A 25764-nucleotide genomic window follows, 5' to 3' on the forward strand; every position below is an offset into this window, starting at 1 on the left:
ACAGAAGTTCATAGTTGGTCATGCTGAATTTTTGAGCCAAAATGCATCGTCCCTGGGTGGGCTTGAACCACCAACCTTTCGGTTAACAGCCAAACGCGCTAACCGATTGCGCCACAGAGACTCATGCAGTGCTTACACTGGGGCCTGATTGGTGTGCTGTTTGCTTATGCTTCCCAGGCAACCTGACAATATTTCTAAAATAGCTCTATTTCCCACAGCAAATCAGGGTATCAAGCACTTCCCTACCTCCCCTAATCCACAAACACAGGGGATTTAGTAGAGGACAGAGCCCATCAACAGTGCACCGAATGTCCTCTGTGTAGGCATAACTTGCTATGAGGAGAAAGCCACTGTTGCGCACTTGTGTTAAAAGGGGACAGTAGGCTGAACCCAGAGAACACGGGAGAAATGACTCAGGTTTACTGAGTGGAACACTCTGTGTCTTTGTGCCAAAAACAGCAGCGTCTTTTCGGTTAACAGCCGAACGCGCTAACCAATTGTGCCACAGAGACTCACTGGCATGTGTGTTCTGCCTTTGGCCTGATTGCATTGCTATTTTTTTCTGATTGGCAGAAAACCTGAACTTTTTTCTGAAAAAGGCATGCCTCTCTTAGCACTGCAGTGCATTAGACTGCTCCCTTGCTTCCCTGAGTCCCCAAATACACAACCACCTTGAGCACAATAGAAGACACATTCCAGCAGATTTAGCAAGAGTGCACCAAGGATTCTATATGTAGGTACCTTGCTGAGAAGCAAGACCTGCAGTTGCATTCTTCTGTTAAAAGAGGGCAGCAGAGTGCACCAAGAGAACTTGGGGGAAGTAGCTTATGTTAACTACTTGCCATGCTCTTTATAGATCCCTCTGTTTGACTGGGTGAATTCTAATTTCTGGGGTAGAGTAAGCAATTTTTGGATCTAGATGCTGTGCGCAACAGGAATGCTATATACTGCACAGTACTGCTACTGAAAAGTTACCAATTTTACAGGATGTTCAGGTAAGCTTTGTTTCAGAAAACAACTTGCTAGAGGCCCTAAAACAGATTACTGGGACAAAGGAAGAGGGTTTGGGGATTAGCACATCTCCTATGAAATGTACAGTCACGCCCGAGACAACTCTGAGTGCCACCTCAAATTCTAAGAAATGCGAACTAGGGTCCTGCGCTTTTTATTGCCAGTGGATCTTTGTGTTTCAGACAAATGTGCACGCCTCCCAGAGCCCCTTGCAATGCACTTAGGGAAATGGGGGAAGGTGCTGTGCAACCCTCTCGCTGACAATGTCTCTCTTGTCTATAATGTAACTATGAGAGAGAGAGAAATAGGCAATGCGAGAGTGAAAAAGTAAAATGGAAATGTGTCTACTGAGACCAGTATAAGGGGAAATCCTCACAATCCAGGACCGACAGTTGATTGGGAGGGCGCTTACAGGTTTCCGACACCAGACCGGTACCTGAACTCACAAACCCAAACTGCAAAGTGATGCCCATTGCCACTAGACTGCCGACCCCCTTTCGGGGCCCCAACATATATCCTTTAGTCACACCTAGAGTTCCCAGGACAGTGCAGCATTCAGCGATTACACGAAAATATTGACAGCGCTAGGAGGCCATGCAAATGGCAGAGGTATGCTTTACAAAGCCCACGTAGCGTGCACAAAACAGCACATCAGTCAGGCCCACTTGAAGAGATGGTAAAGAGGAAATACTTCTGCTGCATCCAGTAGAACGTAGAGATTGGCCTGCTTTAAAGGTTGACCATGTCCTTCATGGGTGTCTGCAAATATGATACTTCCCTGCTGCAAAGCTTACATTCGAAACGCCAGAACAACTAGGCCCAGAGCACAAAGATGCAGTCAGGTTGAAATAACGAGATACTGAAGAGCAATTTTGTATTTCAGAGTGGGAAAAGGAAGTATGACCCCGACGTGATTTGAACACACAACCTTCTGATCTGGTTTCAGATGCGCTACCATTGCGCCACGAGGTCCTTGTGGCAATCCACCTGGTGTGTCTGATGACAGAATAAAGGTAGGAGACGTACATGCACCTGCAGAGCCTCATTGCTTCTTTAGGTAGACTGGCTAGGATAGCTTCCTTCTGTGCATCAGTACACGCTGCAGCCAAACCCTTCCCATGAAGTCTTGATGTTTATGAATTGAATGGCAAGTTTTGAAAAACTAAAGCAAGCGAGAAGAATTGCTTACAGTTTATTGGATTTTTTGGACGTCAGCAGACGAGACCTGCGAGAGGTAAACAGAAGTTCATAGTTGGTCATGCTGAATTTTTTAGCCAAAATGCACCGTCCCTGGGTGGGCTTGAACCACCAACCTTTCGGTTAACAGCCGAACGCGCTAACCGATTGCGCCACAGAGACTCATGCAGTGCTTACACTGGGGCCTGATTGGTGTGCTGTTTGCTTATGCTTCCCAGGCAACCTGAAAATATTTCTAAAATAGCTCTATTTCCCACAGCAAATCAGGGTATCAAGCACTTCCCTACCTCCCCTAATCCACAAACACAGGGGATTTAGTAGAGGACAGAGCCCATCAACAGTGCACCAAATGTCCTCTGTGTAGGCATAACTTGCTATGAGGAGAAAGCCACAGTTGCGCACTTGTGTTAAAAGGGGACAGTAGGCTGAACCCAGAGAACACGGGAGAAATGACTCAGGTTTACTGAGTGGAACACTCTGTGTCTTTGTGCCAAAAACAGCAGCGTCTTTTCGGTTAACAGCCGAACGCGCTAACCAATTGTGCCACAGAGACTCACTGGCATGTGTGTTCTGCCTTTGGCCTGATTGCATTGCTATTTTTTTCTGATTGGCAGAAAACCTGAACTTTTTTCTGAAAAAGGCATGCCTCTCGTAGCACTGCAGTGCATTAGACTGCTCCCTTGCTTCCCTGAGTCCCCAAATACACAACCACCTTGGGCACAATAGAAGACACATTCCAGCAGATTTAGCAAGAGTGCACCAAGGTTTCTATATGTAGGTACCTTGCTGAGAAGCAAGACCTGCAGTTGCATTCTTCTGTTAAAAGAGGGCAGCAGAGTGCACCAAGAGAACTTGGGGGAAGTAGCTTATGTTAACTACTTGCCATGCTCTTTATAGATCCCTCTGTTTGACTGGGTGAATTCTAATTTCTGGGGTAGAGTAAGCAATTTTTGGATCTAGATGCTGTGCGCAACAGGAATGCTATATACTGCACTGTACTGCTACTGAAAAGTTACCAATTTTACAGGATGTTCAGGTAAGCTTTGTTTCAGAAAACAACTTGCTAGAGGCCCTAGGACAGATTACTGGGACAAAGGAAGAGGGTTTGGGGATTAGCACATCTCCTATGAAAGGTACAGTCATGCCCGAGACAACTCTGAGTGCCTCCTCAAATTCTAAGAAATGCGAACTGGGGTCCTACGCCTTTTATTGCTAGGGGATCTTTGTGTTTCAGACAAATGTGCACGCCTCCCAGAGCCCCATGCAATGCACTTAGGGAAATGGGGGAAGGTGCTGTGAAGCCCTCTCGCTGACAATGTCTCTCTTGTCTATAATGTAACTATGAGAGAGAGAGAAATAGGCAATGCGAGAGTGAAAAAGTAAAATGGAAATGTGTCTACTGAGACCAGTATAAGGGGAAATCCTCACAATCCAGGACCGACAGTTGATTGGGAGGGCGCTTACAGGTTTCCGACACCAGACCGGTACCTGAACTCACAAACCCAAACTGCAAAGTGATGGGCATTGCCACTAGACTGCCGACCCCCTTTCGGGGCCCCAACATATATCCTTTAGTCACACCTAGAGTTCCCAGGACACTGCAGCATTCAGCGATTACACGAAAATATTGACAGCGCTAGGAGGCCATGCAAATGGCAGAGGTATGCTTTACAAAGCCCACGTAGCGTGCACAAAACAGCACATCAGTCAGGCCCACTTGAAGAGATGGTAAAGAGGAAATACTTCTGCTGCATCCAGTAAAACATAGAGATTGGCCTGCTTTAAAGGTTGACCATGTCCTTCATGGGTGTCTGTCAATATGATACTTCCCTGCTGCAAAGCTTACATTCGAAACGCCAGAACAACTAGGCCCAGAGCACAAAGATGCAGTCAGGTTGAAATAACGAGATACTGAAGAGCAATTTTGTATTTCAGAGTGGGAAAAGGATGTATGACCCCGACGTGATTTGAACACACAACCTTCTGATCTGGAGTCAGATGCGCTACCATTGCGCCACGAGGTCCTTGTGGCAGCCATCTGGTGTGTCTGATGACAGAATAAAGGTAGGAGACGTACATGCACCTGCAGAGCCTCATTGCTTCTTTAAGTAGACTGGCTAGGATAGCTTCCTTCTGTGCATCAGTACACGCTGCAGCCAAACCCTTCCCATGAAGTCTTGATGTTTATGAATTGAATGGCAAGTTTTGAAAAACTAAAGCAAGCGAGAAGAATTGCTTGCAGTTTATTGGATTTTTTGGACGTCAGCAGACGAGACCTGCGAGAGGTAAACAGAAGTTCATAGTTGGTCATGCTGAATTTTTGAGCCAAAATGCATCGTCCCTGGGTGGGCTTGAACCACCAACCTTTCGGTTAACAGCCAAACGCGCTAACCGATTGCGCCACAGAGACTCATGCAGTGCTTACACTGGGGCCTGATTGGTGTGCTGTTTGCTTATGCTTCCCAGGCAACCTGACAATATTTCTAAAATAGCTCTATTTCCCACAGCAAATCAGGGTATCAAGCACTTCCCTACCTCCCCTAATCCACAAACACAGGGGATTTAGTAGAGGACAGAGCCCATCAACAGTGCACCAAATGTCCTCTGTGTAGGCATAACTTGCTATGAGGAGAAAGCCACAGTTGCGCACTTGTGTTAAAAGGGGACAGTAGGCTGAACCCAGAGAACACGGGAGAAATGACTCAGGTTTACTGAGTGGAACACTCTGTGTCTTTGTGCCAAAAACAGCAGCGTCTTTTCGGTTAACAGCCGAACGCGCTAACCAATTGTGCCACAGAGACTCACTGGCATGTGTGTTCTGCCTTTGGCCTGATTGCATTGCTATTTTTTTCTGATTGGCAGAAAACCTGAACTTTTTTCTGAAAAAGGCATGCCTCTCTTAGCACTGCAGTGCATTAGACTGCTCCCTTGCTTCCCTGAGTCCCCAAATACACAACCACCTTGGGCACAATAGAAGACACATTCCAGCAGATTTAGCAAGAGTGCACCAAGGATTCTATATGTAGGTACCTTGCTGAGAAGCAAGACCTGCAGTTGCATTCTTCTGTTAAAAGAGGGCAGCAGAGTGCACCAAGAGAACTTGGGGGAAGTAGCTTATGTTAACTACTTGCCATGCTCTTTATAGATCCCTCTGTTTGACTGGGTGAATTCTAATTTCTGGGGTAGAGTAAGCAATTTTTGGATCTAGATGCTGTGCGCAACAGGAATGCTATATACTGCACAGTACTGCTACTGAAAAGTTACCAATTTTACAGGATGTTCAGGTAAGCTTTGTTTCAGAAAACAACTTGCTAGAGGCCCTAAAACAGATTACTGGGACAAAGGAAGAGGGTTTGGGGATTAGCACATCTCCTATGAAATGTACAGTCACGCCCGAGACAACTCTGAGTGCCACCTCAAATTCTAAGAAATGCGAACTAGGGTCCTGCGCTTTTTATTGCCAGTGGATCTTTGTGTTTCAGACAAATGTGCACGCCTCCCAGAGCCCCTTGCAATGCACTTAGGGAAATGGGGGAAGGTGCTGTGCAACCCTCTCGCTGACAATGTCTCTCTTGTCTATAATGTAACTATGAGAGAGAGAGAAATAGGCAATGCGAGAGTGAAAATGTAAAATGGAAATGTGTCTACTGAGACCAGTATAAGGGGAAATCCTCACAATCCAGGACCGACAGTTGATTGGGAGGGCGCTTACAGGTTTCCGACACCAGACCGGTACCTGAACTCACAAACCCAAACTGCAAAGTGATGCCCATTGCCACTAGACTGCCGACCCCCTTTCGGGGCCCCAACATATATCCTTTAGTCACACCTAGAGTTCCCAGGACAGTGCAGCATTCAGCGATTACACGAAAATATTGACAGCGCTAGGAGGCCATGCAAATGGCAGAGGTATGCTTTACAAAGCCCACGTAGCGTGCACAAAACAGCACATCAGTCAGGCCCACTTGAAGAGATGGTAAAGAGGAAATACTTCTGCTGCATCCAGTAGAACGTAGAGATTGGCCTGCTTTAAAGGTTGACCATGTCCTTCATGGGTGTCTGCAAATATGATACTTCCCTGCTGCAAAGCTTACATTCGAAACGCCAGAACAACTAGGCCCAGAGCACAAAGATGCAGTCAGGTTGAAATAACGAGATACTGAAGAGCAATTTTGTATTTCAGAGTGGGAAAAGGAAGTATGACCCCGACGTGATTTGAACACACAACCTTCTGATCTGGTTTCAGATGCGCTACCATTGCGCCACGAGGTCCTGATGACAGAATAAAGGTAGGAGACGTACATGCACCTGCAGAGCCTCATTGCTTCTTTAGGTAGACTGGCTAGGATAGCTTCCTTCTGTGCATCAGTACACGCTGCAGCCAAACCCTTCCCATGAAGTCTTGATGTTTATGAATTGAATGGCAAGTTTTGAAAAACTAAAGCAAGCGAGAAGAATTGCTTACAGTTTATTGGATTTTTTGGACGTCAGCAGACGAGACCTGCGAGAGGTAAACAGAAGTTCATAGTTGGTCATGCTGAATTTTTTAGCCAAAATGCACCGTCCCTGGGTGGGCTTGAACCACCAACCTTTCGGTTAACAGCCGAACGCGCTAACCGATTGCGCCACAGAGACTCATGCAGTGCTTACACTGGGGCCTGATTGGTGTGCTGTTTGCTTATGCTTCCCAGGCAACCTGAAAATATTTCTAAAATAGCTCTATTTCCCACAGCAAATCAGGGTATCAAGCACTTCCCTACCTCCCCTAATCCACAAACACAGGGGATTTAGTAGAGGACAGAGCCCATCAACAGTGCACCAAATGTCCTCTGTGTAGGCATAACTTGCTATGAGGAGAAAGCCACAGTTGCGCACTTGTGTTAAAAGGGGACAGTAGGCTGAACCCAGAGAACACGGGAGAAATGACTCAGGTTTACTGAGTGGAACACTCTGTGTCTTTGTGCCAAAAACAGCAGCGTCTTTTCGGTTAACAGCCGAACGCGCTAACCAATTGTGCCACAGAGACTCACTGGCATGTGTGTTCTGCCTTTGGCCTGATTGCATTGCTATTTTTTTCTGATTGGCAGAAAACCTGAACTTTTTTCTGAAAAAGGCATGCCTTTCTTAGCACTGCAGTGCATTAGACTGCTCCCTTGCTTCCCTGAGTCCCCAAATACACAACCACCTTGGGCACAATAGAAGACACATTCCAGCAGTTTCAGCAAGAGTGCACCAAGGATTCTATATGTAGGTACCTTGCTGAGAAGCAAGACCTGCAGTTGCATTCTTCTGTTAAAAGAGGGCAGCAGAGTGCACCAAGAGAACTTGGGGGAAGTAGCTTATGTTAACTACTTGCCATGCTCTTTATAGATCCCTCTGTTTGACTGGGTGAATTCTAATTTCTGGGGTAGAGTAAGCAATTTTTGGATCTAGATGCTGTGCGCAACAGGAATGCTATATACTGCACTGTACTGCTACTGAAAAGTTACCAATTTTACAGGATGTTCAGGTAAGCTTTGTTTCAGAAAACAACTTGCTAGAGGCACTAAGACAGATTACTGGGACAAAGGAAGAGGGTTTGGGGATTAGCACATCTCCTATGAAAGGTACAGTCACGCCCGAGACAACTCTGAGTGTCACTTCAAATTTTAAGAAATGCAAACTAGGGACCTACGCTTTTTATTGCCAGTGGATCTTTGTGTTTCAGACAAATGTGCACGCCTCCCAGAGCCCTTTGCAATGCACTTAGGGAAAGGGGGGAAGGTGCTGTGAAGCCCTCTCGCTGACAATGTCTCTCTTGTCTATAATGTAACTATGAGAGAGAGAGAAATAGGCAATGCGAGAGTGAAAAAGTAAAATGGAAATGTGTCTACTGAGACCAGTATAAGGGGAAATCCTCACAATCCAGGACCGACAGTTGATTGGGAGGGCGCTTACAGGTTTCCGACACCAGACCGGTACCTGAACTCACAAACCCAAACTGCAAAGTGATGGGCATTGCCACTAGACTGCCGACCCCCTTTCGGGGCCCCAACATATATCCTTTAGTCACACCTAGAGTTCCCAGGACAGTGCAGCATTCAGCGATTACACGAAAATATTGACAGCGCTAGGAGGCCATGCAAATGGCAGAGGTATGCTTTACAAAGCCCACGTAGCGTGCACAAAACAGCACATCAGTCAGGCCCACTTGAAGAGATGGTAAAGAGGAAATACTTCTGCTGCATCCAGTAAAACATAGAGATTGGCCTGCTTTAAAGGTTGACCATGTCCTTCATGGGTGTCTGTCAATATGATACTTCCCTGCTGCAAAGCTTACATTCGAAACGCTAGAACAACTAGGCCCAGAGCACAAAGATGCAGTCAGGTTGAAATAACGAGATACTGAAGAGCAATTTTATATTTCAGAGTGGGAAAAGCAAATATGACCCCGACGTGATTTGAACACGCAACCTTCTGATCTAGAGTCAGACGTGCTACCATTGCGCCACGAGGTCCTAGTGGCAGTCCACCTGGTGTGTCTGATGACAGAATAAAGGTAGGAGACGTACATGGACCTGCAGAGCCTCATTGCTTCTTTAAGTAGACTGGCTAGGATAGCTTCCTTCTGTGCATCAGTACACGCTGCAGCCAAACCCTTCCCATGAAGTCTTGATGTTTATGAATTGAATGGCAAGTTTTGAAAAACTAAAGCAAGCGAGAAGAATTGCTTGCAGTTTATTGGATTTTTTGGACGTCAGCAGACGAGACCTGCGAGAGGTAAACAGAAGTTCATAGTTGGTCATGCTGAATTTTTGAGCCAAAATGCATCGTCCCTGGGTGGGCTTGAACCACCAACCTTTTGGTTAACAGCCGAACGCGCTAACCGATTGCGCCACAGAGACTCATGGAGTGCTTACACTGGGGCCTGATTGGTGTGCTGTTTGCTTATGCTTCCCAGGCAACCTGAAAATATTTCTAAAATAGCTCTATTTCCCACAGCAAATCAGGGTACCAAGCACTTCCCTACCTCCCCTAATCCACAAACACAGGGGATTTAGTAGAGGACAGAGCCCATCAACAGTGCACCAAATGTCCTCTGTGTAGGCATAACTTGCTATGAGGAGAAAGCCACAGTTGCGCACTTGTGTTAAAAGGGGACAGTAGGCTGAACCCAGAGAACACGGGAGAAATGACTCAGGTTTACTGAGTGGAACACTCTGTGTCTTTGTGCCAAAAACAGCAGCGTCTTTTCGGTTAACAGCCGAACGCGCTAACCAATTGTGCCACAGGTTCACTGGCATGTGTGTTCTGCCTTTGGCCTGATTGCATTGCTATTTTTTTCTGATTGGCAGAAAACCTGAACTTTTTTCTGAAAAAGGCATGCCTCTCTTAGCACTGCAGTGCATTAGACTGCTCCCTTGCTTCCCTGAGTCCCCAAATACACAACCACCTTGGGCACAATAGAAGACACATTCCAGCAGATTTAGCAAGAGTGCACCAAGGTTTCTATATGTAGGTACCTTGCTGAGAAGCAAGACCTGCAGTTGCATTCTTCTGTTAAAAGAGGGCAGCAGAGTGCACCAAGAGAACTTGAGGGAAGTAGCTTATGTTAACTACTTGCCATGATCTTTATAGATCCCTCTGTTTGACTGGGTGAATTCTAATTTCTAGGGTAGAGTAAGCAATTTTTGGATCTAGATGCTGTGCGCAACAGGAATGCTATATACTGCACTGTACTGCTACTGAAAAGTTACCAATTTTACAGGATGTTCAGGTAAGCTTTGTTTCAGAAAACAACTTGCTAGAGGCCCTAGGACAGATTACTGGGACAAAGGAAGAGGGTTTGGGGATTAGCACATCTCCTATGAAAGGTACAGTCACGCCCGAGACAACTCTGAGTGCATCCTCAAATTCTAAGAAATGCGAACTGGGGTCCTACGCCTTTTATTGCCAGTGGATCTTTGTGTTTCAGACAAATGTGCACGCCTCCCAGAGCCCCATGCAATGCACTTAGGGAAATGGGGGAAGGTGCTGTGCAACCCTCTCGCTGACAATGTCTCTCTTGTCTATAATGTATCTATGAGAGAGAGAGAAATAGGCAATGCGAGAGTGAAAAAGTAAAATGGAAATGTGTCTACTGAGACCAGTATAAGGGGAAATCCTCACAATCCTGGACCGACAGTTGATTGGGAGGGCGCTTACAGGTTTCCGACACCAGACTGGTACCTGAACTCACAAACCCAAACTGCAAAGTGATGCCCATTGCCACTAGACTGCCGAACCCCTTTCGGGGCCCCAACATATATCCTTTAGTCACACCTAGAGTTCCCAGGACAGTGCAGCATTCAGCGATTACACGAAAATATTGATAGCGCTAGGAGGCCATGCAAATGGCAGAGGTATGCTTTACAAAGCCCACGAAGCGTGCACAAAACAGCACATCAGTCAGGCCCACTTGAAGAGATGGTAAAGAGGAAATACTTCTGCTGCATTCAGTAAAACATAGAGATTGGCCTGCTTTAAAGGTTGACCATGTCCTTCATGGGTGTCTGTCAATATGATACTTCCCTGCTGCAAAGCTTACATTCGAAACGCCAGAACAACTAGGCCCAGAGCACAAAGATGCAGTCAGGTTGAAATAACGAGATACTGAAGAGCAATTTTGTATTTCAGAGTGGGAAAAGCAAATATGACCCCGACGTGATTTGAACACACAACCTTCTGATCTAGAGTCAGACGTGCTACCATTGCGCCACGAGGTCCTAGTGGCAGTCCACCTGGTGTGTCTGATGACAGAATAAAGGTAGGAGACGTACATGCACCTGCAGAGCCTCATTGCTTCTTTAAGTAGACTGGCTAGGATAGCTTCCTTCTGTGCATCAGTACACGCTGCAGCCAAACCCTTCCCATGAAGTCTTGATGTTTATGAATTGAATGGCAAGTTTTGAAAAACTAAAGCAAGCGAGAAGAATTGCTTGCAGTTTATTGGATTTTTTGGACGTCAGCAGACGAGACCTGCGAGAGGTAAACAGAAGTTCATAGTTGGTCATGCTGAATTTTTGAGCCAAAATGCATCGTCCCTGGGTGGGCTTGAACCACCAACCTTTCGGTTAACAGCCGAATGCGCTAACCGATTGCGCCACAGAGACTCATGCAGTTCTTACACAGGGGCCTGATTGGTGTGCTGTTTGCTTATGCTTCCCAGGCAACCTGAAAATATTTCTAAAATAGCTCTTTTTCCCACAGCAAATCAGGGTATCAAGCACTTCCCTACCTCACCTAATCCACAAACACAGGGGATTTAGTAGAGGACAGAGCCCATCAACAGTGCACCAAATGTCCTCTGTATAGGCATAACTTGCTATGAGGAGAAAGCCACAGTTGCGCACTTGTGTTAAAAGGGGACAGTAGGCTGAACCCAGAGAACACGGGAGAAATGACTCAGGTTTACTGAGTGGAACACTCTGTGTCTTTGTGCCAAAAACAGCAGCGTTTTTTCGGTTAACAGCCAAACGCGCTAACCAATTGTGCCACAGGTTCACTGGCATGTGTGTTCTGCCTTTGGCCTGATTGCATTGCTATTTTTTTCTGATTGGCAGAAAACCTGAACTTTTTTCTGAAAAAGGCATGCCTCTCTTAGCACTGCAGTGCATTAGACTGCTCCCTTGCTTCCCTGAGTCCCCAAATACACAACCACCTTGGGCACAATAGAAGACACATTCCAGCAGATTTAGCAAGAGTGAACCAAGGTTTCTATATGTAGGTACCTTGCTGAGAAGCAAGACCTGCAGTTGCATTCTTCTGTTAAAAGAGGGCAGCAGAGTGCACCAAGAGAACTTGGGGGAAGTAGCTTATGTTAACTACTTGCCATGATCTTTATAGATCCCTCTGTTTGACTGGGTGAATTCTAATTTCTAGGGTAGAGTAAGCAATTTTTGGATCTAGATGCTGTGCGCAACAGGAATGCTATATACTGCACTGTACTGCTACTGAAAAGTTACCAATTTTACAGGATGTTCAGGTAAGCTTTGTTTCAGAAAACAACTTGCTAGAGGCCCTAGGACAGATTACTGGGACAAAGGAAGAGGGTTTGGGGATTAGCACATCTCCTATGAAAGGTACAGTCACGCCCGAGACAACTCTGAGTGCATCCTCAAATTCTAAGAAATGCGAACTGGGGTCCTACGCCTTTTATTGCCAGTGGATCTTTGTGTTTCAGACAAATGTGCACGCCTCCCAGAGCCCCATGCAATGCACTTAGGGAAATGGGGGAAGGTGCTGTGCAACCCTCTCGCTGACAATGTCTCTCTTGTCTATAATGTATCTATGAGAGAGAGAGAAATAGGCAATGCGAGAGTGAAAAAGTAAAATGGAAATGTGTCTACTGAGACCAGTATAAGGGGAAATCCTCACAATCCAGGACCGACAGTTGATTGGGAGGGCGCTTACAGGTTTCTGACACCAGACCGGTACCTGAACTCACAAACCCAAACTACAAAGTGATGGGCATTGCCACTAGACTGCCGACCCCCTTTCGGGGCCCCAGCATATATCCTTTAGTCACACCTAGAGTTCCCAGGACAGTGCAGCATTCAGCGATTACACGAAAATATTGACAGCGCTAGGAGGCCATGCAAATGGCAGAGGTATGCTTTACAAAGCCCACGTAGCGTGCACAAAACAGCACATCAGTCAGGCCCACTTGAAGAGATGGTAAAGAGGAAATACTTCTGCTGCATCCAGTAAAACATAGAGATTGGCCTGCTTTAAAGGTTGACCATGTCCTTCATGGGTGTCTGTCAATATGATACTTCCCTGCTGCAAAGTTTACATTCGAAACGCCAGAACAACTAGGCCCAGAGCACAAAGATGCAGTCAGGTTGAAATAACGAGATACTGAAGAGCAATTTTATATTTCAGAGTGGGAAAAGGAAATATGCCCCCGACGTGATTTGAACACGAAACCTTCTGATCTTGAGTCAGACGCGCTACCATTGCGCCACGAGGTCCTTGTGGCAATCCACCTGGTGTGTCTGATGACAGAATAAAGGTAGGAGACGTACATGCACCTGCAGAGCCTCATTGCTTCTTTAAGTAGACTGGCAAGGATAGCTTCCTTCTGTGCATCAGTGCACGCTGCAGCCAAACCCTTCCCATGAAGTCTTGATGTTTATGAATTGAATGGCAAGTTTTGAAAAACTAAAGCAAGCGAGAAGAATTGCTTACAGTTTATTGGATTTTTTGGACGTCAGCAGACGAGACCTGCGAGAGGTAAACAGAAGTTCATAGTTGGTCATGCTGAATTTTTGAGCCAAAATGCATCGTCCCTGGGTGGGCTTGAACCACCAACCTTTCGGTTAACAGCCGAACGCGCTAACCGATTGCGCCACAGAGACTCATGCAGTGCTTACACTGGGGCCTGATTGGTGTGCTGTTTGCTTATGCTTCCCAGGCAACCTGAAAATATTTCTAAAATAGCTCTATTTCCCACAGCAAATCAGGGTATCAAGCACTTCCCTACCTCCCCTAATCCACAAACACAGGGGATTTAGTAGAGGATAGAGCCCATCAACAGTGCACCAAATGTCCTCTGTGTAGGCATAACTTGCTATGAGGAGAAAGCCACAGTTGCGCACTTGTGTTAAAAGGGGACAGTAGGCTGAACCAAGAGAACACGGGAGAAATGACTCAGGTTTACTGAGTGGAACACTCTGTGTCTTTGTGCCAAAAACAGCAGCGTCTTTTCGGTTAACAGCCGAACGCGCTAACCAATTGTGCCACAGAGACTCACTGGCATGTGTGTTCTGCCTTTGGCCTGATTGCATTGCTATTTTTTTCTGATTGGCAGAAAACCTGAACTTTTTTCTGAAAAAGGCATGCCTCTCGTAGCACTGCAGTGCATTAGACTGCTCCCTTGCTTCCCTGAGTCCCCAAATACACAACCACCTTGGGCACAATAGAAGACACATTCCAGCAGATTTAGCAAGAGTGCACCAAGGTTTCTATATGTAGGTACCTTGCTGAGAAGCAAGACCTGCAGTTGCATTCTTCTGTTAAAAGAGGGCAGCAGAGTGCACCAAGAGAACTTGGGGGAAGTAGCTTATGTTAACTACTTGCCATGCTCTTTATAGATCCCTCTGTTTGACTGGGTGAATTCTAATTTCTGGGGTAGAGTAAGCAATTTTTGGATCTAGATGCTGTGCGCAACAGGAATGCTATATACTGCACTGTACTGCTACTGAAAAGTTACCAATTTTACAGGATGTTCAGGTAAGCTTTGTTTCAGAAAACAACTTGCTAGAGGCCCTAGGACAGATTACTGGGACAAAGGAAGAGGGTTTGGGGATTAGCACATCTCCTATGAAAGGTACAGTCATGCCCGAGACAACTCTGAGTGCCTCCTCAAATTCTAAGAAATGCGAACTGGGGTCCTACGCCTTTTATTGCTAGGGGATCTTTGTGTTTCAGACAAATGTGCACGCCTCCCAGAGCCCCATGCAATGCACTTAGGGAAATGGGGGAAGGTGCTGTGAAGCCCTCTCGCTGACAATGTCTCTCTTGTCTATAATGTAACTATGAGAGAGAGAGAAATAGGCAATGCGAGAGTGAAAAAGTAAAATGGAAATGTGTCTACTGAGACCAGTATAAGGGGAAATCCTCACAATCCAGGACCGACAGTTGATTGGGAGGGCGCTTACAGGTTTCCGACACCAGACCGGTACCTGAACTCACAAACCCAAACTGCAAAGTGATGGGCATTGCCACTAGACTGCCGACCCCCTTTCGGGGCCCCAACATATATCCTTTAGTCACACCTAGAGTTCCCAGGACACTGCAGCATTCAGCGATTACACGAAAATATTGACAGCGCTAGGAGGCCATGCAAATGGCAGAGGTATGCTTTACAAAGCCCACGTAGCGTGCACAAAACAGCACATCAGTCATGCCCACTTGAAGAGATGGTAAAGAGGAAATACTTCTGCTGCATCCAGTAAAACATAGAGATTGGCCTGCTTTAAAGGTTGACCATGTCCTTCATGGGTGTCTGTCAATATGATACTTCCCTGCTGCAAAGCTTACATTCGAAACGCCAGAACAACTAGGCCCAGAGCACAAAGATGCAGTCAGGTTGAAATAACGAGATACTGAAGAGCAATTTTATATTTCAGACTGGGAAAAGCAAATATGCCCCCGACGTGATTTGAACACGAAACCTTCTGATCTGGAGTCAGACGCGCTACCATTGCGCCACGAGGTCCTTGCGGCAGTCCACCTGGTGTGTCTGATGACAGAATAAAGGTAGGAGACGTACATGCACCTGCAGAGCCTCATTGCTTCTTTAAGTAGACTGGCTAGGATAGCTTCCTTCTGTGCATCAGTACACGCTGCAGCCAAACCCTTCCCACGAAGTCTTGATGTTTATGAATTGAATGGCAAGTTTTGAAAAACTAAAGCAAGCGAGAAGAATTGCTTGCAGTTTATTGGATTTTTTGGACGTCAGCAGACGAGACCTGCGAGAGGTAAACAGAAGTCCATAGTTGGTCACGCTGAATTTTTGAGCCAAAATGCACCGTCCCTGGGTGGGCTTGAAACACCAACCTTTCGGTTAACAGCCGAACGCGCTAACCGATTGCGCCACAGAGACTCATGCAGTTCTTACACAGGGGCCTGATTGGTGTGCTGTTTGCTTATGCTTCCCAGGCAACCTGAAAATATTTCTAAAATAGCTCTATTTCCCACAGCAAATCAGGGTATCAAGCACTTCCCTACCTCCCCTAATCCACAAACACAGGGGATTTAGTAGAGGACAGAGCCCATCAACAGTGCACCAAATGTCCTCTGTGTAGGCATAACTTGCTATGAGGAGAAAGCCACAGTTGCGCACTTGTGTTAAAAGGGGACAGTAGGCTGAACCCAGAGAACACGGGAGAAATGACTCAGGTTTACTGAGTGGAACACTCTGTGTCTTTGTGCCAAAAACAGCAGCGTCTTTTCGGTTAACAGCCGAACGCGCTAACCAATTGTGCCACAGAGACTCACTGGCATGTGTGTTCTGCCTTTGGCCTGATTGCATTGCTATTTTTTTCTGATTGGCAGAAAATCTGAACTTTTTTCTGAAAAAGGCATGCCTCTCGTAGCACTGCAGTGCATTAGACTGCTCCCTTGCTTCCCTGAGTCCCCAAATACACAACCACCTTGGGCACAATAGAAGACACATTCCAGCAGATTTAGCAAGAGTGCACCAAGGTTTCTATATGTAGGTACCTTGCTGAGAAGCAAGACCTGCAGTTGCATTCTTCTGTTAAAAGAGAGCAGCAGAGTGCACCAAGAGAACTTGGGGGAAGTAGCTTATGTTAACTACTTGCCATGCTCTTTATAGATCCCTCTGTTTGACTGGGTGAATTCTAATTTCTGGGGTAGAGTAAGCAATTTTTGGATCTAGATGCTGTGCGCAACAGGAATGCTATATACTGCACTGTACTGCTACTGAAAAGTTACCAATTTTACAGGATGTTCAGGTAAGCTTTGTTTCAGAAAACAACTTGCTAGAGGCCCTAGGACAGATTACTGGGACAAAGGAAGAGGGTTTGGGGATTAGCACATCTCCTATGAAAGGTACAGTCACGCCCCAGACAACTCTGAGTGCCTCCTCAAATTCTAAGAAATGCGAACTGGGGTCCTACGCCTTTTATTGCCAGTGGATCTTTGTGTTTCAGACAAATGTGCACGCCTCCCAGAGCCCCTTGCAATGCACTTAGGGAAATGGGGGAAGGTGCTGTGAAGCCCTCTCGCTGACAATGTCTCTCTTGTCTATAATGTATCTATGAGAGAGAGAGAAATAGGCAATGCGAGAGTGAAAAAGTAAAATGGAAATGTGTCTACTGAGACCAGTATAAGGGGAAATCCTCACAATCCAGGACCGACAGTTGATTGGGAGGGCGCTTACAGGTTTCCAACACCAGACCGGTACCTGAACTCACAAACCCAAACTGCAAAGTGATGCCCATTGCCACTAGACTGCCGACCCCCTTTCGGGGCCCCAACATATATCCTTTAGTCACACCTAGAGTTCCCAGGACAGTGCAGCATTCAGCGATTACACGAAAATATTGACAGCGCTAGGAGGCCATGCAAATGGCAGAGGTATGCTTTACAAAGCCCACGTAGCGTGCACAAAACAGCACATCAGTCAGGCCCACTTGAAGAGATGGTAAAGAGGAAATACTTCTGCTGCATCCAGTAAAACATAGAGATTTGCCTGCTTTAAAGGTTGACCATGTCCTTCATGGGTGTCTGTCAATATGATACTTCCCTGCTGCAAAGCTTACATTCGAAACGCCAGAACAACTAGGCCCAGAGCACAAAGATGCAGTCAGGTTGAAATAACGAGATACTGAAGAGCAATTTTGTATTTCAGAGTGGGAAAAGCAAATATGCCCCCGACGTGATTTGAACACGCAACCTTCTGATCTGGAGTCAGACGCCCTACCATTGCGCCACGAGGTCCTAGTGGCAGTCCACCTGGTGTGTCTGATGACAGAATAAAGGTAGGAGACGTACATGCACCTGCAGAGCCTCATTGCTTCTTTAAGTAGACTGGCAAGGATAGCTTCCTTCTGTGCATCAGTGCACGCTGCAGCCAAACCCTTCCCATGAAGTCTTGATGTTTATGAATTGAATGGCAAGTTTTGAAAAACTAAAGCAAGCGAGAAGAATTGCTTACAGTTTATTGGATTTTTTGGACGTCAGCAGACGAGACCTGCGAGAGGTAAACAGAAGTTCGTAGTTGGTCATGCTGAATTTTTGAGCCAAAATGCATCGTCCCTGGGTGGGCTTGAACCACCAACCTTTCGGTTAACAGCCGAACGCGCTAACCGATTGCGCCACAGAGACTCATGCAGTGCTTACACTGGGGCCTGATTGGTGTGCTGTTTGCTTATGCTTCCCAGGCAACCTGAAAATATTTCTAAAATAGCTCTAATTCCCACAGCAAATCAGGGTATCAAGCACTTCCCTACCTCCCCTAATCCACAAACACAGGGGATTTAGTAGAGGACAGAGCCCATCAACAGTGCACCAAATGTCCTCTGTGTAGGCATAACTTGCTATGAGGAGAAAGCCACAGTTGCGCACTTGTGTTAAAAGGGGACAGTAGGCTGAACCCAGAGAACACGGGAGAAATGACTCAGGTTTACTGAGTGGAACACTCTGTGTCTTTGTGCCAAAAACAGCAGCGTCTTTTCGGTTAACAGCCGAACGCGCTAACCAATTGTGCCACAGAGACTCACTGGCATGTGTGCTCTGCCTTTGGCCTGATTGCATTGCTATTTTTTTCTGATTGGCAGAAAACCTGAACTTTTTTCTGAAAAAGGCATGCCTCTCTTAGCACTGCAGTGCATTAGACTGCTCCCTTGCTTCCCTGAGTCCCCAAATACACAACCACCTTGGGCACAATAGAAGACACATTCCAGCAGATTTAGCAAGAGTGCACCAAGGTTTCTATATGTAGGTACCTTGCTGAGAAGCAAGACCTGCAGTTGCATTCTTCTGTTAAAAGAGGGCAGCAGAGTGCACCAAGAGAACTTGGGGGAAGTAGCTTATGTTAACTACTTGCCATGATCTTTATAGATCCCTCTGTTTGACTGGGTGAATTCTAATTTCTGGGGTAGAGTAAGCAATTTTTGGATCTAGATGCTGTGCGCAACAGGAATGCTATATACTGCACTGTACTGCTACTGAAAAGTTACCAATTTTACAGGATGTTCAGGTAAGCTTTGTTTCAGAAAACAACTTGCTAGAGGCCCTAGGACAGATTACTGGGACAAAGGAAGAGGGTTTGGGGATTAGCACATCTCCTATGAAAGGTACAGTCACGCCCGAGACAACTCTGAGTGCCTCCTCAAATTCTAAGAAATGCGAACTGGGGTCCTACGCCTTTTATTGCCAGTGGATCTTTGTGTTTCAGACAAATGTGCACGCCTCCCAGAGCCCCTTGCAATGCACTTAGGGAAATGGGGGAAGGTGCTGTGAAGCCCTCTCGCTGACAATGTCTCTCTTGTCTATAATGTATCTATGAGAGAGAGAGAAATAGGCAATGCGAGAGTGAAAAAGTAAAATGGAAATGTGTCTACTGAGACCAGTATAAGGGGAAATCCTCACAATCCAGGACCGACAGTTGATTGGGAGGGCGCTTACAGGTTTCCGACACCAGACCGGTACCTGAACTCACAAACCCAAACTGCAAAGTGATGGGCATTGCCACTAGACTGCCGACCCCCTTTCGGGGCCCCAACATATATCCTTTAGTCACACCTAGAGTTCCCAGGACACTGCAGCATTCAGCGATTACACGAAAATATTGACAGCGCTAGGAGGCCATGCAAATGGCAGAGGTATGCTTTACAAAGCCCACGTAGCGTGCACAAAACAGCACATCAGTCATGCCCACTTGAAGAGATGGTAAAGAGGAAATACTTCTGCTGCATCCAGTAAAACATAGAGATTGGCCTGCTTTAAAGGTTGACCATGTCCTTCATGGGTGTCTGTCAATATGATACTTCCCTGCTGCAAAGCTTACATTCGAAACGCCAGAACAACTAGGCCCAGAGCACAAAGATGCAGTCAGGTTGAAATAACGAGATACTGAAGAGCAATTTTATATTTCAGACTGGGAAAAGCAAATATGCCCCCGACGTGATTTGAACACGAAACCTTCTGATCTGGAGTCAGACGCGCTACCATTGCGCCACGAGGTCCTTGCGGCAGTCCACCTGGTGTGTCTGATGACAGAATAAAGGTAGGAGACGTACATGCACCTGCAGAGCCTCATTGCTTCTTTAAGTAGACTGGCTAGGATAGCTTCCTTCTGTGCATCAGTACACGCTGCAGCCAAACCCTTCCCATGAAGTCTTGATGTTTATGAATTGAATGGCAAGTTTTGAAAAACTAAAGCAAGCGAGAAGAATTGCTTGCAGTTTATTGGATTTTTTGGACGTCAGCAGACGAGACCTGCGAGAGGTAAACAGAAGTCCATAGTTGGTCACGCTGAATTTTTGAGCCAAAATGCACCGTCCCTGGGTGGGCTTGAAACACCAACCTTTCGGTTAACAGCCGAACGCGCTAACCGATTGCGCCACAGAGACTCATGCAGTTCTTACACAGGGGCCTGATTGGTGTGCTGTTTGCTTATGCTTCCCAGGCAACCTGAAAATATTTCTAAAATAGCTCTATTTCCCACAGCAAATCAGGGTATCAAGCACTTCCCTACCTCCCCTAATCCACAAACACAGGGGATTTAGTAGAGGACAGAGCCCATCAACAGTGCACCAAATGTCCTCTGTGTAGGCATAACTTGCTATGAGGAGAAAGCCACAGTTGCGCACTTGTGTTAAAAGGGGACAGTAGGCTGAACCCAGAGAACACGGGAGAAATGACTCAGGTTTACTGAGTGGAACACTCTGTGTCTTTGTGCCAAAAACAGCAGCGTCTTTTCGGTTAACAGCCGAACGCGCTAACCAATTGTGCCACAGAGACTCACTGGCATGTGTGTTCTGCCTTTGGCCTGATTGCATTGCTATTTTTTTCTGATTGGCAGAAAATCTGAACTTTTTTCTGAAAAAGGCATGCCTCTCGTAGCACTGCAGTGCATTAGACTGCTCCCTTGCTTCCCTGAGTCCCCAAATACACAACCACCTTGGGCACAATAGAAGACACATTCCAGCAGATTTAGCAAGAGTGCACCAAGGTTTCTATATGTAGGTACCTTGCTGAGAAGCAAGACCTGCAGTTGCATTCTTCTGTTAAAAGAGAGCAGCAGAGTGCACCAAGAGAACTTGGGGGAAGTAGCTTATGTTAACTACTTGCCATGCTCTTTATAGATCCCTCTGTTTGACTGGGTGAATTCTAATTTCTGGGGTAGAGTAAGCAATTTTTGGATCTAGATGCTGTGCGCAACAGGAATGCTATATACTGCACTGTACTGCTACTGAAAAGTTACCAATTTTACAGGATGTTCAGGTAAGCTTTGTTTCAGAAAACAACTTGCTAGAGGCCCTAGGACAGATTACTGGGACAAAGGAAGAGGGTTTGGGGATTAGCACATCTCCTATGAAAGGTACAGTCACGCCCCAGACAACTCTGAGTGCCTCCTCAAATTCTAAGAAATGCGAACTGGGGTCCTACGCCTTTTATTGCCAGTGGATCTTTGTGTTTCAGACAAATGTGCACGCCTCCCAGAGCCCCTTGCAATGCACTTAGGGAAATGGGGGAAGGTGCTGTGAAGCCCTCTCGCTGACAATGTCTCTCTTGTCTATAATGTATCTATGAGAGAGAGAGAAATAGGCAATGCGAGAGTGAAAAAGTAAAATGGAAATGTGTCTACTGAGACCAGTATAAGGGGAAATCCTCACAATCCAGGACCGACAGTTGATTGGGAGGGCGCTTACAGGTTTCCAACACCAGACCGGTACCTGAACTCACAAACCCAAACTGCAAAGTGATGCCCATTGCCACTAGACTGCCGACCCCCTTTCGGGCCCCAACATATATCCTTTAGTCACACCTAGAGTTCCCAGGACAGTGCAGCATTCAGCGATTACACGAAAATATTGACAGCGCTAGGAGGCCATGCAAATGGCAGAGGTATGCTTTACAAAGCCCACGTAGCGTGCACAAAACAGCACATCAGTCAGGCCCACTTGAAGAGATGGTAAAGAGGAAATACTTCTGCTGCATCCAGTAAAACATAGAGATTGGCCTGCTTTAAAGGTTGACCATGTCCTTCATGGGTGTCTGTCAATATGATACTTCCCTGCTGCAAAGCTTACATTCGAAACGCCAGAACAACTAGGCCCAGAGCACAAAGATGCAGTCAGGTTGAAATAACGAGATACTGAAGAGCAATTTTGTATTTCAGAGTGGGAAAAGCAAATATGCCCCCGACGTGATTTGAACACGCAACCTTCTGATCTGGAGTCAGACGCCCTACCATTGCGCCACGAGGTCCTAGTGGCAGTCCACCTGGTGTGTCTGATGACAGAATAAAGGTAGGAGACGTACATGCACCTGCAGAGCCTCATTGCTTCTTTAAGTAGACTGGCAAGGATAGCTTCCTTCTGTGCATCAGTGCACGCTGCAGCCAAACCCTTCCCATGAAGTCTTGATGTTTATGAATTGAATGGCAAGTTTTGAAAAACTAAAGCAAGCGAGAAGAATTGCTTACAGTTTATTGGATTTTTTGGACGTCAGCAGACGAGACCTGCGAGAGGTAAACAGAAGTTCGTAGTTGGTCATGCTGAATTTTTGAGCCAAAATGCATCGTCCCTGGGTGGGCTTGAACCACCAACCTTTCGGTTAACAGCCGAACGCGCTAACCGATTGCGCCACAGAGACTCATGCAGTGCTTACACTGGGGCCTGATTGGTGTGCTGTTTGCTTATGCTTCCCAGGCAACCTGAAAATATTTCTAAAATAGCTCTAATTCCCACAGCAAATCAGGGTATCAAGCACTTCCCTACCTCCCCTAATCCACAAACACAGGGGATTTAGTAGAGGACAGAGCCCATCAACAGTGCACCAAATGTCCTCTGTGTAGGCATAACTTGCTATGAGGAGAAAGCCACAGTTGCGCACTTGTGTTAAAAGGGGACAGTAGGCTGAACCCAGAGAACACGGGAGAAATGACTCAGGTTTACTGAGTGGAACACTCTGTGTCTTTGTGCCAAAAACAGCAGCGTCTTTTCGGTTAACAGCCGAACGCGCTAACCAATTGTGCCACAGAGACTCACTGGCATGTGTGCTCTGCCTTTGGCCTGATTGCATTGCTATTTTTTTCTGATTGGCAGAAAACCTGAACTTTTTTCTGAAAAAGGCATGCCTCTCTTAGCACTGCAGTGCATTAGACTGCTCCCTTGCTTCCCTGAGTCCCCAAATACACAACCACCTTGGGCACAATAGAAGACACATTCCAGCAGATTTAGCAAGAGTGCACCAAGGTTTCTATATGTAGGTACCTTGCTGAGAAGCAAGACCTGCAGTTGCATTCTTCTGTTAAAAGAGGGCAGCAGAGTGCACCAAGAGAACTTGGGGGAAGTAGCTTATGTTAACTACTTGCCATGATCTTTATAGATCCCTCTGTTTGACTGGGTGAATTCTAATTTCTGGGGTAGAGTAAGCAATTTTTGGATCTAGATGCTGTGCGCAACAGGAATGCTATATACTGCACTGTACTGCTACTGAAAAGTTACCAATTTTACAGGATGTTCAGGTAAGCTTTGTTTCAGAAAACAACTTGCTAGAGGCCCTAGGACAGATTACTGGGACAAAGGAAGAGGGTTTGGGGATTAGCACATCTCCTATGAAAGGTACAGTCACGCCCGAGACAACTCTGAGTGCCTCCTCAAATTCTAAGAAATGCGAACTGGGGTCCTACGCCTTTTATTGCCAGTGGATCTTTGTGTTTCAGACAAATGTGCACGCCTCCCAGAGCCCCATGCAATGCACTTAGGGAAATGGGGGAAGGTGCTGTGCAACCCTCTCGCTGACAATGTCTCTCTTGTCTATAATGTATCTATGAGAGAGAGAGAAATAGGCAATGCGAGAGTGAAAAAGTAAAATGGAAATGTGTCTACTGAGACCAGTATAAGGGGAAATCCTCACAATCCAGGACCGACAGTTGATTGGGAGGGCGCTTACAGTTTTCTGACACCAGACCGGTACCTGAACTCACAAACCCAAACTACAAAGTGATGGGCATTGCCACTAGACTGCCGACCCCCTTTCGGGGCCCCAGCATATATCCTTTAGTCACACCTAGAGTTCCCAGGACAGTGCAGCATTCAGCGATTACACGAAAATATTGACAGCGCTAGGAGGCCATGCAAATGGCAGAGGTATGCTTTACAAAGCCCACGTAGCGTGCACAAAACAGCACATCAGTCAGGCCCACTTGAAGAGATGGTAAAGAGGAAATACTTCTGCTGCATCCAGTAAAACATAGAGATTGGCCTGCTTTAAAGGTTGACCATGTCCTTCATGGGTGTCTGTCAATATGATACTTCCCTGCTGCAAAGCTTACATTCGAAACGCCAGAACAACTAGGCCCAGAGCACAAAGATGCAGTCAGGTTGAAATAACGAGATACTGAAGAGCAATTTTGTATTTCAGAGTGGGAAAAGCAAATATGCCCCCGACGTGATTTGAACACGCAACCTTCTGATCTGGAGTCAGACGCCCTACCATTGCGCCACGAGGTCCTAGTGGCAGTCCACCTGGTGTGTCTGATGACAGAATAAAGGTAGGAGACGTACATGCACCTGCAGAGCCTCATTGCTTCTTTAAGTAGACTGGCTAGGATAGCTTCCTTCTGTGCATCAGTACACGCTGCAGCCAAACCCTTCCCATGAAGTCTTGATGTTTATGAATTGAATGGCAAGTTTTGAAAAACTAAAGCAAGCGAGAAGAATTGCTTGCAGTTTATTGGATTTTTTGGACGTCAGCAGACGAGACCTGCGAGAGGTAAACAGAAGTTCATAGTTGGTCATGCTGAATTTTTGAGCCAAAATGCATCGTCCCTGGGTGGGCTTGAACCACCAACCTTTCGGTTAACAGCCGAACGCGCTAACCGATTGCGCCACAGAGACTCATGCAGTGCTTACACTGGGGCCTGATTGGTGTGCTGTTTGCTTATGCTCCCCAGGCAACCTGAAAATATTTCTAAAATAGCTCTATTTCCCACAGCAAATCAGGGTATCAAGTACTTCCCTACCTCCCGTAATCCACAAACACAGGGGATTTAGTAGAGGACAGAGCCCATCAACAGTGCACCAAATGCCCTCTGTGTAGGCATAACTTGCTATGAGGAGAAAGCCACAGTTGCGCACTTGTGTTAAAAGGGGACAGTAAGCTGAACCCAGAGAACACGGGAGAAATGACTCAGGTTTACTGAGTGGAACACTCTGTGTCTTTGTGCCAAAAACAGCAGCGTCTTTTCGGTTAACAGCCGAACGCGCTAACCAATTGCGCCACAGAGACTCACTGGCATGTGTGTTCTGCCTTTGGCCTGATTGCATTGCTATTTTTTTCTGATTGGCAGAAAACCTGAACTTTTTTCTGAAAAAGGCATGCCTCTCTTAGCACTGCAGTGCATTAGACTGCTCCCTTGCTTCCCTGAGTCCCCAAATACACAACCACCTTGGGCACAATAGAAGACACATTCCAGCAGATTTAGCAAGAGTGCACCAAGGATTCTATATGTAGGTACCTTGCTGAGAAGCAGGACCTGCAGTTGCATTCTTCTGTTAAAAGAGGGCAGCAGAGTGCACCAAGAGAACTTGGGGGAAGTAGCTTATGTTAACTACTTGCCATGATCTTTATAGATCCCTCTGTTTGACTGGGTGAATTCTAATTTCTGGGGTAGAGTAAGCAATTTTTGGATCTAGATGCTGTGCGCAACAGGAATGCTATATACTGCACTGTACTGCTACTGAAAAGTTACCAATTTTACAGGATGTTCAGGTAAGCTTTGTTTCAGAAAACAACTTGCTAGAGGCCCTAGGACAGATTACTGGGACAAAG

At 46.3% G+C, this 25764-nt stretch overlaps 18 non-coding genes across 18 annotated transcripts; all 18 read right to left on the reverse strand.

The window, feature by feature from the left end:
• Nucleotides 1-47: 47 nt before the first annotated feature.
• Nucleotides 48-121, reverse strand: TRNAN-GUU (transfer RNA asparagine (anticodon GUU)). The gene has a single exon. It is a non-coding gene; the product is annotated as a tRNA-Asn (tRNA).
• Nucleotides 122-2296: 2175 nt separating this feature from the next.
• TRNAN-GUU (transfer RNA asparagine (anticodon GUU)) lies at nucleotides 2297-2370 on the reverse strand. Its single transcript has one exon. It is a non-coding gene; the product is annotated as a tRNA-Asn (tRNA).
• Nucleotides 2371-4160: 1790 nt separating this feature from the next.
• On the reverse strand, nucleotides 4161-4232 carry TRNAW-CCA (transfer RNA tryptophan (anticodon CCA)). Its single transcript has one exon. It is a non-coding gene; the product is annotated as a tRNA-Trp (tRNA).
• Nucleotides 4233-4544: 312 nt separating this feature from the next.
• On the reverse strand, nucleotides 4545-4618 carry TRNAN-GUU (transfer RNA asparagine (anticodon GUU)). Its single transcript has one exon. It is a non-coding gene; the product is annotated as a tRNA-Asn (tRNA).
• A 2151-nt stretch (nucleotides 4619-6769) lies between these two features.
• On the reverse strand, nucleotides 6770-6843 carry TRNAN-GUU (transfer RNA asparagine (anticodon GUU)). Its single transcript has one exon. It is a non-coding gene; the product is annotated as a tRNA-Asn (tRNA).
• A 2175-nt stretch (nucleotides 6844-9018) lies between these two features.
• TRNAN-GUU (transfer RNA asparagine (anticodon GUU)) lies at nucleotides 9019-9092 on the reverse strand. The gene has a single exon. It is a non-coding gene; the product is annotated as a tRNA-Asn (tRNA).
• Nucleotides 9093-11265: 2173 nt separating this feature from the next.
• Nucleotides 11266-11339, reverse strand: TRNAN-GUU (transfer RNA asparagine (anticodon GUU)). The gene has a single exon. It is a non-coding gene; the product is annotated as a tRNA-Asn (tRNA).
• A 2173-nt stretch (nucleotides 11340-13512) lies between these two features.
• Nucleotides 13513-13586, reverse strand: TRNAN-GUU (transfer RNA asparagine (anticodon GUU)). The gene has a single exon. It is a non-coding gene; the product is annotated as a tRNA-Asn (tRNA).
• Nucleotides 13587-15376: 1790 nt separating this feature from the next.
• TRNAW-CCA (transfer RNA tryptophan (anticodon CCA)) lies at nucleotides 15377-15448 on the reverse strand. Its single transcript has one exon. It is a non-coding gene; the product is annotated as a tRNA-Trp (tRNA).
• A 313-nt stretch (nucleotides 15449-15761) lies between these two features.
• Nucleotides 15762-15835, reverse strand: TRNAN-GUU (transfer RNA asparagine (anticodon GUU)). The gene has a single exon. It is a non-coding gene; the product is annotated as a tRNA-Asn (tRNA).
• A 1790-nt stretch (nucleotides 15836-17625) lies between these two features.
• TRNAW-CCA (transfer RNA tryptophan (anticodon CCA)) lies at nucleotides 17626-17697 on the reverse strand. The gene has a single exon. It is a non-coding gene; the product is annotated as a tRNA-Trp (tRNA).
• Nucleotides 17698-18010: 313 nt separating this feature from the next.
• On the reverse strand, nucleotides 18011-18084 carry TRNAN-GUU (transfer RNA asparagine (anticodon GUU)). Its single transcript has one exon. It is a non-coding gene; the product is annotated as a tRNA-Asn (tRNA).
• Nucleotides 18085-19874: 1790 nt separating this feature from the next.
• On the reverse strand, nucleotides 19875-19946 carry TRNAW-CCA (transfer RNA tryptophan (anticodon CCA)). The gene has a single exon. It is a non-coding gene; the product is annotated as a tRNA-Trp (tRNA).
• Nucleotides 19947-20259: 313 nt separating this feature from the next.
• TRNAN-GUU (transfer RNA asparagine (anticodon GUU)) lies at nucleotides 20260-20333 on the reverse strand. Its single transcript has one exon. It is a non-coding gene; the product is annotated as a tRNA-Asn (tRNA).
• A 1789-nt stretch (nucleotides 20334-22122) lies between these two features.
• On the reverse strand, nucleotides 22123-22194 carry TRNAW-CCA (transfer RNA tryptophan (anticodon CCA)). Its single transcript has one exon. It is a non-coding gene; the product is annotated as a tRNA-Trp (tRNA).
• A 313-nt stretch (nucleotides 22195-22507) lies between these two features.
• TRNAN-GUU (transfer RNA asparagine (anticodon GUU)) lies at nucleotides 22508-22581 on the reverse strand. The gene has a single exon. It is a non-coding gene; the product is annotated as a tRNA-Asn (tRNA).
• Nucleotides 22582-24371: 1790 nt separating this feature from the next.
• On the reverse strand, nucleotides 24372-24443 carry TRNAW-CCA (transfer RNA tryptophan (anticodon CCA)). The gene has a single exon. It is a non-coding gene; the product is annotated as a tRNA-Trp (tRNA).
• A 313-nt stretch (nucleotides 24444-24756) lies between these two features.
• Nucleotides 24757-24830, reverse strand: TRNAN-GUU (transfer RNA asparagine (anticodon GUU)). Its single transcript has one exon. It is a non-coding gene; the product is annotated as a tRNA-Asn (tRNA).
• Between the last annotated feature and the right edge of the window lie 934 nt (nucleotides 24831-25764).

The sequence above is a fragment of the Ambystoma mexicanum genome, chromosome 11 (assembly GCF_040938575.1).
Source record: "Ambystoma mexicanum isolate Mex_15411 chromosome 11, UKY_AmexF1_1, whole genome shotgun sequence".
NCBI lineage: Eukaryota > Metazoa > Chordata > Amphibia > Caudata > Ambystomatidae > Ambystoma > Ambystoma mexicanum.